General features: G+C 38.6%; 1 long non-coding RNA gene across 1 annotated transcript; it reads left to right on the top strand.

The window, feature by feature from the left end:
- Positions 1-2,116: 2,116 nt before the first annotated feature.
- Positions 2,117-12,648, top strand: LOC133539437 (uncharacterized). The gene is made up of 4 exons (XR_009803379.1): positions 2,117-2,204; positions 4,707-4,923; positions 11,673-12,364; positions 12,453-12,648. It is a non-coding gene; the product is annotated as an uncharacterized LOC133539437 (long non-coding RNA).
- The last annotated feature ends 845 nt before the right edge of the window (positions 12,649-13,493 follow it).

Below are 13,493 nucleotides of genomic sequence, written 5' to 3'. Positions count from 1 at the left end.
TTATAAAGCACACTGTTTATATTAAACATGCTTCACTGATTCGAGTATTTGGCGAGCAACGTTTTGTCCTACTAATTTTGGCAGTCCTTGAACTCACCAAGGTTTGTTTACATCAGGGGTCACCAACGCGGTGCCCGCGGGCACCAGGTCGCCCGTGAGGACCAGATGAGTTGCCCGCTGGCCTGTTCTAAAAATAGCTCAAATAGCAGCACTTACCAGTGAGCTGCCTCTATTTTAAAAATGGTATTTATTTACTAGCAAGCTGGTCTCGCTTTGCTCGACATTTTTAATTCTAAGAGGGACAAAACTCAAATAGAATTTGAAAATCCAAGAAAATATTTTAAAGACTTGGTCTTCACTTGTTTAAATAAATTCATTTTTTTTTTTACTTTGCTTCTAACAACTTTCAGAAAGACAATTTTAGAGAAAAAATAGAACCTTAGAAATGATTTCAGGAGTTTTAAACACATATACCTTTTTACCTTTTAAATTCCTTCCTCTTCTTTCCTGACAATTTAAATCAATGTTCAAGTATTATTTTTTTTATTGTAAAGAATAATAAATACATTTGAATCAAATTCTTCATTTTAGCTTCTGTTTTTTCGACGAAAAATATTTGTGAAATATTTCTTCAAACTTATGATTAAAATTCTAAAAAAATATTCCGGCAAATCTAGAAAATCTGTAAAGTAAAATTTAAATCTCATATCAAAGTCTTTTGAATTTCTTTTAAAATTTTTGTTCTGGAAAACCTAGAAAAAATAATGATTTGTCTTTATTAGAAATATAGTTTGGTCCAATTTGTTATATATTCTAACAAAGTGCAGATTGGATTTTAACCCATTCAAAACATGTCATCAAAATTCCAAAATTAATCTTAATCAGGAAAATTTACGAATGATGTTCCCTAAATTCTTTTTAAATTTTTTTCAAAAAGATTTGAATTAGCTAGTTTTTCTCTTCATTGTTTTCGGTTGAATTTCGAATTTTAAAAGGTCGAAATTGAAGACAAACTATGTTTCAAAATGTAATTTTAATTTTTTTCGTGTCTTCTCCTCTTTTAAATTGTTTAATTAAGTTTTTTCCCCCCATCATTTATTCTTGACAGAAAACCTTCCGTAAAAGGAAAAAAAATGTACGACGGAATGACAGACAGAAATATACATTTTTATATATATTTATCTAGATTTATGTATTAAAAATGTAAATTGAGCAAATTGGCTATTTCTGGCAATTTATTGAAGTGTGTATCAAACTGGTAGCCCTTGGCATTAATCAGTACCCAAGAAGTAGCTCTTGCTTTCAAAAAGGTTGGTGTCCCCTGTTATAAAGACATATCCCAAATTAAATCAGATTTTTTTAAAATGAGAAACACAAAAGTACGATGACAACCTCGATGACAAACTTTTGTTCTCTGCCCCCCTCTCCCCCCACGAGGTAGCATCTCTATCTATCGGGAGGGCATTCCAGAGTACTGGAGCCCCAATATAATTTTCTACTGCTTGTCCCTTTTGGGGTTTGCGGGGGGTGCTGGAGCCTATCTCAGCATACATTCAGGCGGAAGACGGAGTACACCCTGGACAAGTTGCCACCTCATCGCAGCCTGGAGCATAATAATGCTGACAAACATTTTTCTTCAAAACGAGTTTTGAAGAAAAAACAAATATTTTTGAAAAATGTATCTCCATTCAAAAAAAAATAATTAGAAATGATGATTTTTATATATGTCTCATTTCTGAATTCTACATTAGGAGAGCTAGCGCCGTATAATTCAGAAATGAGACATATATAAAAATCATCCTATAATATTTCAAGCATTTCACAAGTTATACCATTGGTCTGTATGTGATTTTTTTCATTTATTTTGAATTGAGATACATGTTTCAAAGAGCATTTTTTTTCTTCAAAACTTTATTGCAACAACTTCACATACCGAACAAACACCATCGTTCAGAACAGCAACACAATGTCATGCAATAATGTATTTAATATAAGTTGTATTTTCTTCGAGTCACTGCAAGGTAATATTCAGATACACCGTGACAAAAAGAACGCTTTTGTTGAATAATTTGAGCAGAATTTAGGTGGGAACCTCTTTTCATGGCCGCTGTTGTGCCGGGATTGTAAATAAAGGGGAACTTCCGCCCGCATTCCAGACTGTCACCAGAACTTACTTGCCGCTGCCGTCTTATTTTTATCTACAGGTCAGTCATTACCAATATCATCTCTTAAAGCCATTTAATACGCGCAGAGTCGTTGGTGAAAATGTAATTATGTTGTACCTTTTCTCCGTTAACTGACAGAACTTTGAACAGCGTTTCAGGCTGCCGTTTCGCGGCATTTTTAGGTTCGTTAGCCCTCAAGTCTGTCTTCAAGGCACGCCAATTGAGTCAGCCATGCGATTTCATGGCATTTACTTGTTTTATTAGCCCTCAAGTCTGTCTTCAAGGCACGCCAATTGAGTCAGCCATGCGATTTCATGGCATTTACTTGTTTTATTAGCCCTCAAGTATGTCTTAAAGGCACGCCAATTGAGTCAGACATGCGATTTCATGGCATTTACGGGTTTTATTAGCCCTCAAGTATGTCTTCAAGGCACGCCAATTGAGTCAGCCATGCCATTTCATGTTCTTTTTGGGTTTTGTTAGCCCTCAAGTCTGTCTTCAAGGCACGCCAATTGAGTCAGCCAGGCCATTTCATGTTCTTTTTGGGTTTTGTTAGCCCTCAAGTCTGTCATAAAGGGGAACATTATCACAATCTCAAAAGGGGTAAAACCAATAAAAATCAGTTCCGACAAATGAGACAGCCATGCCTTTACGGGTTTTGTTAGCCCTCAACTCTGTCTTATAGGCACGCCAATTGAGTCAGCCACGCCATTTCACGGCCTTTTTTTTGCACTTTGTTAGCCCTCAACCTTGTCTTGTAGGCAAGACAGTTGAGCGTGTCATATATTAAAGTGATCTAGACCAGTGGTTCTCAACCTTTTTTCAGTGATGTACCCCCTGTCAACATTTTTTGAAATTCCAGTACCCTCTAATAAGAGCAAAGTATTTTTGGTTGAAAAAAAGAGATAAAGAAGTAAAATACAACACTATGTCATCAGTTTCTGATTTATTAAATTGTATAACAGTGCAAAATATTGCTCATTTGTAGTGTTTTTTGTTGAACTATTTGGAAAAAAGATATAAACAAACTAAAAACTTGTTGAAAAATAAACAAGTGATTCAATTATAAATAAAGATTTCTACACATAGAAGTAATCCATCCATCCATCCATCCATTTTATACCGCAGTCGCAGGGGGCGCTGGAGCCTATCTCAGCTACAATCGGGCGGAAGACGGGGTACACCCTGGACAAGTCGCCACCTCATCGCAGACATAGAAGTAATCATCAACTTAAAGTGCCCTCTTTGGGGATTGTAATAGAGATCCATCTGGATTCATCAACTTACTTCTAAACATTTCTTCACAAAAAAGAAATATTTAACATCAATATTTATGGAACATGTCCACAAAAAATCTAGCTGTCAACACTGAATATTGCATTGTTGTATTTCTTTTCACACTTTATGAACTTACATTCATATTTTGTTGAAGTATTATTCAAGAAATATATTTATAAAGGGTTTTTGAATTGTTGATATTTTTAGAATATTAAAAAAAAATGTCACGAACCCCTTGGCATACCTTCAAGTACCCCCACTTGAGAACCACTGATCTAGAATGTTATGTCCTGCACACATACTCAATAAGTAATCGCAATAAAAAGAAATAAATACATAATAATTGGTGAAGTAAGTTATATATCATATGAGGAGATAAGTAAGATTATTTTGAGAATGAATGAATGGATGAAATACATTCAGAATGTTTATCATGGTTCTTTTTCTTTGTACTTTGTAAACACTTTAAGTTTGCGGACTTTTTTGAAGTGGATCATATTAGTACATTGTTTGATTGCTTTGCTCAATCCATTCCATCATTTAATTCCACATACTGATACACTGAAGGACTTAAAGGCCTACTGAAAGCCACTACTAGCCACCACACCGTCTGATAGTTTATATATCAATGATGAAATATTAACATTGCAACACATGCCAATACGGCCGCTTTACTTTACTAAATTGCAATTTGAAATCTCGCGCGGAAGCATCATGGTAAAACGTCGCGGTATGATGACGCGTGCGCGGGACGTCACGCATTGTAGAGGACATTTTGGTCCAGCGCCGTTCACAGCTATAAGTCTTCTCTTTTGTTCGCATAATTACACAGTATTCTGGACATCTGTGTTGCTGAATCTTTTGCAATTTGTTCAATGAATAATGGAGACGTCAAAGAAGAAAGATGTAGGTGGGAAGTGGTGTATTGCGGCTGCCTTTAGCACCACAAACATAGCCGGTGTTTCCTTGTTTACATTCCCGAAAGATGAGGGTGAAGCTTTACTATGGAACAGAGCGGTCAAGCGAACATGGTTCCCTACCACATGTAAACCGGCAGGTTTCGGTGAGAAAATGGTGGTAATAAATGGTAAATGGGTTGTACTTGTATAGCGCTTTTCTACCCCTTTTTAAAGGCCTACTGAAACCCACTATGTACTACCCACCACGCAGTTTATATATCAATGATGAAATATTAACATTGCAACACATGCCGATACGGCCTTTTTAGTTTACCAAATTACAATAAGTCTGCTCTTACCTTAGACATGAGTGGAGAGCTTGCGTCGTTCCTCCTGCACCTGTCAAAGAGGCAGCTGCTGACTCTCTTGCCTCCTCACACCGGCCGCCCCCGACCGTTGGACGCTTTCAACGTGGAGGAAGCATCGGCTGCCTTCGCCTCGTCGAGAAACGTGGCTTCCCTCAGAGACACTGGCGGTCACCACACCCGTGGCCACACCCCTCCGACCTTCAGGTTGTACAGGTACGACCATATAGTCTCACTAAAACACTAGTAACACAATAAGCAGATAAGGGATTTTCCAGAATTATCTTAGTAAATTTGTGTAATATCTGAATCGCTCTTCTGTGTAGTTTAAAAAAAAAAACAAAAAAAAAATTTTTTTTTTTTTTAGTCCTTCACTCTCACTTTCCTCATCCACGAATCTTTCATCCTCACTCAAATTAATGGGGAATTCGTCTGCTACTTCCGGTACAGGCAAGGCTTTTTTATTAGCGACCAAAAGTTGCGAACTTTATCGTGGATGTTCTCTACTAAATCCTTTCAGCAAAAATATGGGAATATGGCCAAATGACGAAGTATGACACATAGAATGGAGCTGCTATCCCCGTTTAAATAAGAACATCTCAGTTCAGTAGGCCTTTAAGTGTTGTACATGCGTACAAATGTTTTAAATGACATTTTTCTCTAAGATTATATTTCTCCCCCTTTTTTTTTTTTTTTGAGAAGAATTGTTGTATATTTTTGGGTAGCAGGTTATAGTTTGCTTTGTGTATAATTTTAGCTGTTTGCAAATGCACTATGTCGTGGAATTTCAGTATCTTTGATTCAATAAAAATATGTCGTATTACGCAGGTTGGTGCTAACACACAACATTGTCGCCAAGTAGTATCTGCGATAAATAATTATTTGAAGCTAAATGAATCTAGCCCATGTAGCATATTACTTTTATCTATAGGGATTTATATTCAAATGTATGTCCTCTGTGAGTAAATTGCTTCTTTAAAGTACAGCGCTATAGTGTATATATTTGATTTTGATTTAGATTTTTGTAAGCTGGTTCCCACGACAACCCACTAGTTTTCCACAAACTCAATACGGTTACAAGTAAGAGCATATAGTTATAACTACACAATACAGAAACAAATAAAAACATCAATGAACAAACAAGCAAACAATTTACAGTCACAGAATAATAATTACTTAACGGTAGGGGTGTAACGGTACACTCAATTTTCGGTTCGGTACGTTCTTCGGTTTAGTGGTCAAGGTTCGGTTCATTTTCGGTACAGTAAGAAAACAACAAAATATACATTTTTTGGGTTATTTATTTACCACATTTGTAAACAATGGGATAACATACATATACACACAGGGTCCATTGCCAAGGTTAATGTGGTCAACATACAGTATATAAAATAAAAACTTAAGATAAGGCTCAGAATGATTTCTTAACAAAACCTTTCTACTTATACGGTGTGTTTTTTAATTGATTGATTGATGGAGACTTTTATTAGTAGATTGCACAGTACAGTACATATTTCGTACAATTGACCACTGAATGCAAACACCCCAATAAGTTTTTCAACTTGTTTAAGTTGAAGTCCACGTTCATCGGGCCATCGAAGCGTTTCTGGGTGTTGTTGATAAATAGCTTTGGCTTTGCACAGTAGAGTTATAACTAGCACTTACAGATGTAGTGACCAACTGTAGTTACTGACAGAGGTTTTCTGAAGAGTTCCTGAGCCCATGTGGTGATGTCCTTTACACACTGCAGTACCGCCTGAAGGATCGAAGGTCACGGGAATTCAATGTTGGTTTTCGGCTTACTTGCAGTGATTTCTCCGGTTTTTCTGAACCTTTGACGATTTTACAGACTTTAGATGGTGAAATTCCCTAAATTCCTTGCAATAGCTGGTCGAGAAATGTTGTTCTTAAACAATTTGCTCGGGCATTTGTTCACAAAGTGGTGACCCTTGCCCCATCCTTGTTTGTGAATGACTGAGCATTTCATAGAAGCTGCTTTTATACCCAATCATGGCACCCACCTGTTCCAATCAGCCTGTTCACCTGTGGGATGTTCCAAATAGAATAGAAGAATACAAAAAAAGGACTTTATTGTCATTATATTTGTATGATAGAGATTAAGGACTCCAACTTAAGGTGCAGTAGTGGGAACAAATATGGGGTAAAATAAATTACTCAAGCTAATAAAGAAAAAAACTAACAATTGAAATAAACAGACTACTATCCGATAAAATTAATAAGCAATCCTGTATAATATACAAAACACTATAGAAATACGAAATACTGTACAATATACAGAACAAGACAAGAGTACCGAAGTAATAAATAACAATCAGTGTTGGACGTATTGCACTGGAAGGGTAGTATTGCACAGTAGGGTGTTAGGGAGGGATATTGTATAGGGGTGAATTATTATTATAACTGAGTTATTATTATTATTATTATTATTATTACTACGAGTTGAGTTTATACAAATAGTAGGGTATTAGGGAGGGATATTGTATAGGGGTGAATTATTATTATAACTGAGTTATTATTATTTTTATTATTATTATTACTACGAGTTGAGTTTATACCAAAAAGTTCTATTTTGGTTTCATCTGACCACATGACATTCTCCCAATCCTCTGCTGTATCATCCATGTATCCATTTTGGTATAAACTCAACTGGTCGTGTTTGGAGGAAGAAGAATACTGAGTTGCATCCCAAGAACACCATACCTACTGTGAAGCATGGGGGTGGAAACATCATGCTTTGGGGCTGTTTTTCTGCTAAGGGGACAGGACGATTGATCCGTGTTAAGGAAAGAATGAATGGGGCCATGTATCCTGAGATTTGGAGCCAAAACCTCCTTCCATCAGTGAGAGCTTTGAATGCTTGACCAAATACTTATTTTCCACCATCATTTACAAATAAATTCTTTAAAATTCCTACAATGTGAATTCCTAGATTTTTTTTTCACATTCTGTCTCTCCCAGTTGAAGTGTACCTATGATGAAAATGACAGACCTCTGTCATCATTTGAAGTGGGAGAACTTGCACAATCGCTGGCTGACTAAATACTTTTTGGCCCCACTGTATGTCTATTTTTGCCTCATATTTGAATATACAGATGCACACATTGCTGTTCACAAATTGACAGGAGGTCTTGATGGGAAAACGGTTGCAGCAAACAGTTAAAGTGTGCAATGTTTGCAAAGCAAATGTCAACCTTTGTTTCCTGTGGAAACTTGACTCTTCCAACGTATTTGTTCACCGGAGCGTATTTGTCCTGTGTGATGTCAAGAGAAAAACATCTTTGGTCTTGGCTTAGAGCAAAGTTGACAGCATTTGTTTTGCCAAGCGACGGTCTCATATTGATCTGTTTCTAAACAATATCATTTGCATAAAAATGAAACACGTTAGATATACATTTTATACTTAATTGTATTTGAAATCAACTGTCATTATTGGGGTTGGGCACATTTCACATTTTAATTGATACTGTACACATGTTGCTGTACCTGGGAATCCACTGTAATGTTCGGTACTTTTAGTGTGTGTTGATGAATGCTAATTGTTAAAAAAAACAACTTAATTTCTTTGATTTATCATTTGCAAGTACTGTACCAGACTGCACACATTTGTGATCTTAAGACGTTAGATGGCAGTAGTGTATAGACCACTACCAGAAAGTAGTCTTTGCCGTTAAAGGGGCTGTTTGCAACTTGCTCACAGTTACATTTTGTAAAGGGGAACATTATCAGCAAACCTATGTAAGTGTCAATATATACCTTGATGTTGCAGAAAAAAGACCATATGTTTTTTTACCCGATTTCCGAATTCTAAAAGGGTGAATTTGGCGATTTAAACGCCTTTCAATTGTTCGCCTGTTGGAGCGATGACCTTTCACCCGTGACGTCACGTCGTGAAGCGACCCGCCATTTCCTCAAACACTTTACACACCAAGTCAAATCATCTCTGTTATTTTCCATTTTTTCGACTGTTTTCCATACCTTGGAGACATCATGTCTCGTCGGTGTGTTGTCGGAGGTGTAACAACACCATCAGGGACGGATTCAAGTTGACTTAGTGGAGTGTGCATCGATTAGCATGGCATGCTAATCGATGCTAACATGCTATTTAGGCTAGCTATATGTACATATTACATCGTTATGCCTCATAGAATGGATAGCAGGTCCATTCTATGTGTCATACTTCATCATTTCGCCATATTGCCATATTTTTGCTGAAAGGATTTAGTAGAGAACATCCACGATAAAGTTCGCAACTTTTGGTCGCTAATAAAAAAGCCTTGCTTGTACCGGAAGTAGCAGACGATGTGCGCGTGACGTCACAGATTGTAGGGCTCCTCACATCTGAACATTGTTTACAATCATGGCCACTAACAGCGAGAGCGATTCGGACCGAGAAAGCGATAATTTCATTATTAATTTGAGCGAGGATGAAAGATTCGTGGATGAGGAAAGTGAGAGTGAAGGACTAGAAAAAAAAGAATGACTATACAGTGGGAGCGATTCAGATGTTATTAGACAAATTTACTAGGATTATTCTGGAAAATCCCTTATCTACTTATTGTGTTACTAATGTTTGAGTGAGATTATATGGTCGTACCTGTACAACCTGAACGTCGGCCCCGCACCTTTCTTCAGCACCAGTCGACTGGTGGTGGCGATGCCCATCTCTGCCCTTCGCAAGGGAGCCTCTTCGAAACACGATCTTTCGAAATGATGGCTGCATAATACACTGTACTTTGTGTGTGTGGTCCAATCCAACCGTGTTCGCTTGACCGCTCTGTTCCATAGTAAAGCTTCACCCTCATCTGGACTGGCTCCTCATTATTTCTCAGACCTCATCCAAATTTACACTCCTGTGCGCGTTCTGAGGTCCGAGAGCCAAAGCTCTGGAACACTCTGCCCCTGCATGTTAGAACTGCTCCCACAGAGGAGTGTTTTAAGTCTCGTCTTAAGACCCACTTTTATACTTTGGCTTTTAACACTACGTAAGTTGTGTGGTCCTCTTGTGTTTTCTGTGTTGTTTTTTTATTTTTATTCAGTCATTGGTGGAGCTAAGGATATTTGAATATTGTTTTTAATATTGTTGTGCGGCATTTTGGAAACATTTATTTTGTTTAAATGTGCTATACAAATAAAGTGGATTGATTGGACTGAACTTACTTTACGTACTCAGTTATTGTGCGCTGCCGAACATGCTCCTCTGCTCGTAAAACCAGGCACGTCATGCCTGTTTGGAACCAGTGCTTTTCAAACAGGGTATAGTACCGATTTTGATTCATTGGTACCACTACACTAGTACCGGTATACTGTACAACCCTAGTCCGCATAATTAAAGTTCTGAACACTTCCGTGTGGCCCAGCTTCGATCCATTTTTGTTAGTTCGACTAACTAGCTTGTGGATGGCTACCAAAAGCACCTTATTGCAGTGAAACTTGTCCAAGGGACATGTCAGCAAACATTAACATTGCTGTATGTATACTTTTGACCCAGCGCATTTCCAGTAGAGCCATAATAAATTCATAAAATAACCAAACTTCATGAATTTTTTTTTTGTAACCAACAAGTATGTGGTCCAATCACTCTATCACAAAAATAAAAGTTGTTGTATAAATAATTGGACACTCAAGACAGCCATGACATGATGTTCTTTGCAAGTGTATGTAAACCTTTGACCAGGACTGTACAACTAGTTTTATGATTTTATGATTATATCGTTTTCGAATGAGTCGCTGCTCTTAGTCGGAAGTGTAAATGTAACGAATGTGTCTCGGAGAATCAGTGTTTATGCCTTGAAGCGTGGAGAAAAGTAATATAATGTTTTTTGGATGAGTTATGTAAGACGTCAACAAAAGCACCTTGAGGATTCTAGCGGGAACTCTCATTCAACCCTTCTTCGATTACGCTTGCACCTCCTGGTACCCCAGCACCTCCAAAACCCTCAAATCTAGACTCCAAACATCCCAGAAGAAGCTAATCCGGTTACTTTTAGACCTCCACCCCAGATCACACCTCAATCCAACCCACTTCTCCAAAGTGGGCTGGCTCAGGGTGGAGGACAGAGTCAAACAACTTGCACTGAGCCTAGTCTATAAAATCCGCTACACCTCCCTGATACCGAAGTACATGTCAAACTACTTCCCTAACGTAAATGACCGCCATAACCACAACACCAGGAGGAGCTCCACAAAGCACATTAAACCCAGATTCCGATCTAACAAAGGTCTTAACTCATTCTCTTTCTATGCCACATCAATGTGGAATGCACTCCCAACAGGTGTAAAAGTAAGTGCATCTCTATATTCCTTCAAAAGCGCTCTAAAACAACACCTCCAGGCAACTTCAACACTTTACTAATACCCTCCTCCATTCACATCCCATCTCCCCGGATTATAAACAACTCAAATGTACTTCTAATGTATATACTTGTTCTTATGTTATCTGAACTCACTATGTTCTCTGCTGGCTGTACATATCCTACTAAGTCACACCTACACTGTTTCAATGTCCACATTTCTCTGTTGATGCAATTGTTGATGACTGAAGTACTGATATCAACCAAAGCTCCTCATCCCACCCCCCGGATTGTAAATAATGTAAATAATTCAATGTATATACTATGATGATTAACTTGTGTGATGACTGTATTATGTTGATAGTATATATTTGTACCATGAATTGATGAAGGTGGACCCCGACTTAAACAAGTTGAAAAACTTATTGGGGTGTTACCATTTAGTGGTCAATTGTACGGAATATGTACTGTACTGTGCTATCTATCTATCAAAGTACTATCTATCTATCAATCTACTAATACAAGTATCAATCAATCAAACCTGTCCCTTCTTCACTACCAGTTTACGCCGCTAGATGGAGACATTGCATAGGAGTTCAACTTAACCCCTCCTTTCCTTCTGTTTTGAATTATTATTTTTTTGCTCTTTTTCAGGGAACAAACCGTCAGTTTCTGGCACTGAAATCCATCTTAATGTGATCGCTACCTGTAGCAGTGTTGTTTTTGTTTTTAAACCGTGCCCTGGCTTGACCTTATTATTATTCTGACATCGGGTTAGGTCATAGAGAAGTGTGTGTCACAGTGGTATGAACACACACACACACTGTGCCATGAGCAGCTGTGAGTTTTTCATGTTCTGCTCCACCTTCTGCATACTTGACTCAGCAGACTATGAATCCCTAGATGCCCGCTCAGATCCAGCATTCAAAGCCTTGCTCTTGCCGCATTATCCCCCCCCTTCCCATGTTTGCATGTGACACAAAGTGGCATTTGTATATAATGTACGATATATTATTATTTTATTTTATTTCTTTTTTCTACAAGCCAAACTGCTGATATTTATAACGATGGCCTATTTATGTAAAAAAAAAAAAAAAAGGTTCCTCCTGTAAATAATCAACTGTCAGTTGAAATAAAGATCTTTTAGTATGAGGGGTGTTGCCTTATGTCACAGGTGTCCGACTCAAGGCCCGTGGACCAGACCTAGATCTACTGTACCGGCCAAAAGTACCATGGTCCGGGCGCATGCCGATGCACACCACTCCGGCTGCAGCAGGCATTTGCAGACAAACTGCAATCTGCACACCTGTCATAAGCCAGTGCAGACCTTCGTTCCGGGCCAGAACGTAATCATCTGTTCCTGTACCATAAGCGATCATTGAGCTCTATACACACTTGTGCTCTCTAGTGTCTTCCTTGTCGTCCTTCCCGCAGTCTGCCTTGGTTCCGCGTTACGAGCTGTGTGTCTCGTCTTCCCCGCGTTCCTTCTGCTTCCCTGACTGCCTCTCGGATCTCGACATCCCGCCTAGACACAGACCTTCTACGGCTCGGCTATGGCCCCGGACTTCCTGCTTGTCTCCCGGACCTATGAGCCCGCCCTGACCCTTCTGGACTTGCCTCTCGCTCAACATTCACGGTAACACTCAACAGTTGATTCCAACACATAGTCACACACCGTACACTTTTGGATTTAGTCACACTGCATTTTCTACTTTATTAATATTATTGTTTGTTATTATATGTATGTATATTTATATAGTTTCATTCAATGTGTTTTCCCGTATTTTCATGACTATTTACATTGTAGATTGTCACATCAAAACTATGAATGAACACATGGAGTTATGTACTTAACAAAACCAGGTTTTATATTCTAGTTCCTTCAAAATAGCCACACTTTTGCTCTGATTACCGCTTTGCACACTCTTTGCATTCTCTCCATGGGCTTCAAGAGGTAGTCACCTGAAATGGTTTTCACTTCACAGGCGTGCTTGGTATTGTGGTTTTAGTAAAACATCTAACGTGCTAACTTAAGCATGCTAACAGCGTGTGTCAAGTATTACTCTACACGATATTGCCAAAAGTATTTGGCCTCTCGCATATGAACCTAAAGTGCCATCCCATGGAATTGTCTAGAATGTTCTGGAGTTCCTTTCACTGGAACTAAGGGGCCAAGCCCAACTCCTATGAAACAACCCCACACCATAATTCCTCCTCCACCAAATTTCACACTCGGCACAATGCAGTCCGAAATGTAGCGTTCTCCTGGCAACCTCCAAACCCAGACTGGTCCATCAGATTTCCAGATGGAAAAGTGTGATTCATCCGTCCAGAGAAGGCGTGTCCACTGCTCTAGAGTCCAGTGGTGATGTCCTTTACACTACTGCATGCCACATTTTTGCATTGGACTCGGTGATGCATGGCTTAGATGCAGCTGCTCGGCCATGGAAACCCATTCCATGAAGCTCTCTGCGT

The sequence above is a fragment of the Nerophis ophidion genome, linkage group LG21 (genome assembly GCF_033978795.1).
Source record: "Nerophis ophidion isolate RoL-2023_Sa linkage group LG21, RoL_Noph_v1.0, whole genome shotgun sequence".
In the NCBI taxonomy this organism is placed as follows: domain Eukaryota; kingdom Metazoa; phylum Chordata; class Actinopteri; order Syngnathiformes; family Syngnathidae; genus Nerophis; species Nerophis ophidion.
Note: the sequence above shows the minus strand (reverse complement) of the source record. Positions and strands in the feature narration are given on the sequence as shown.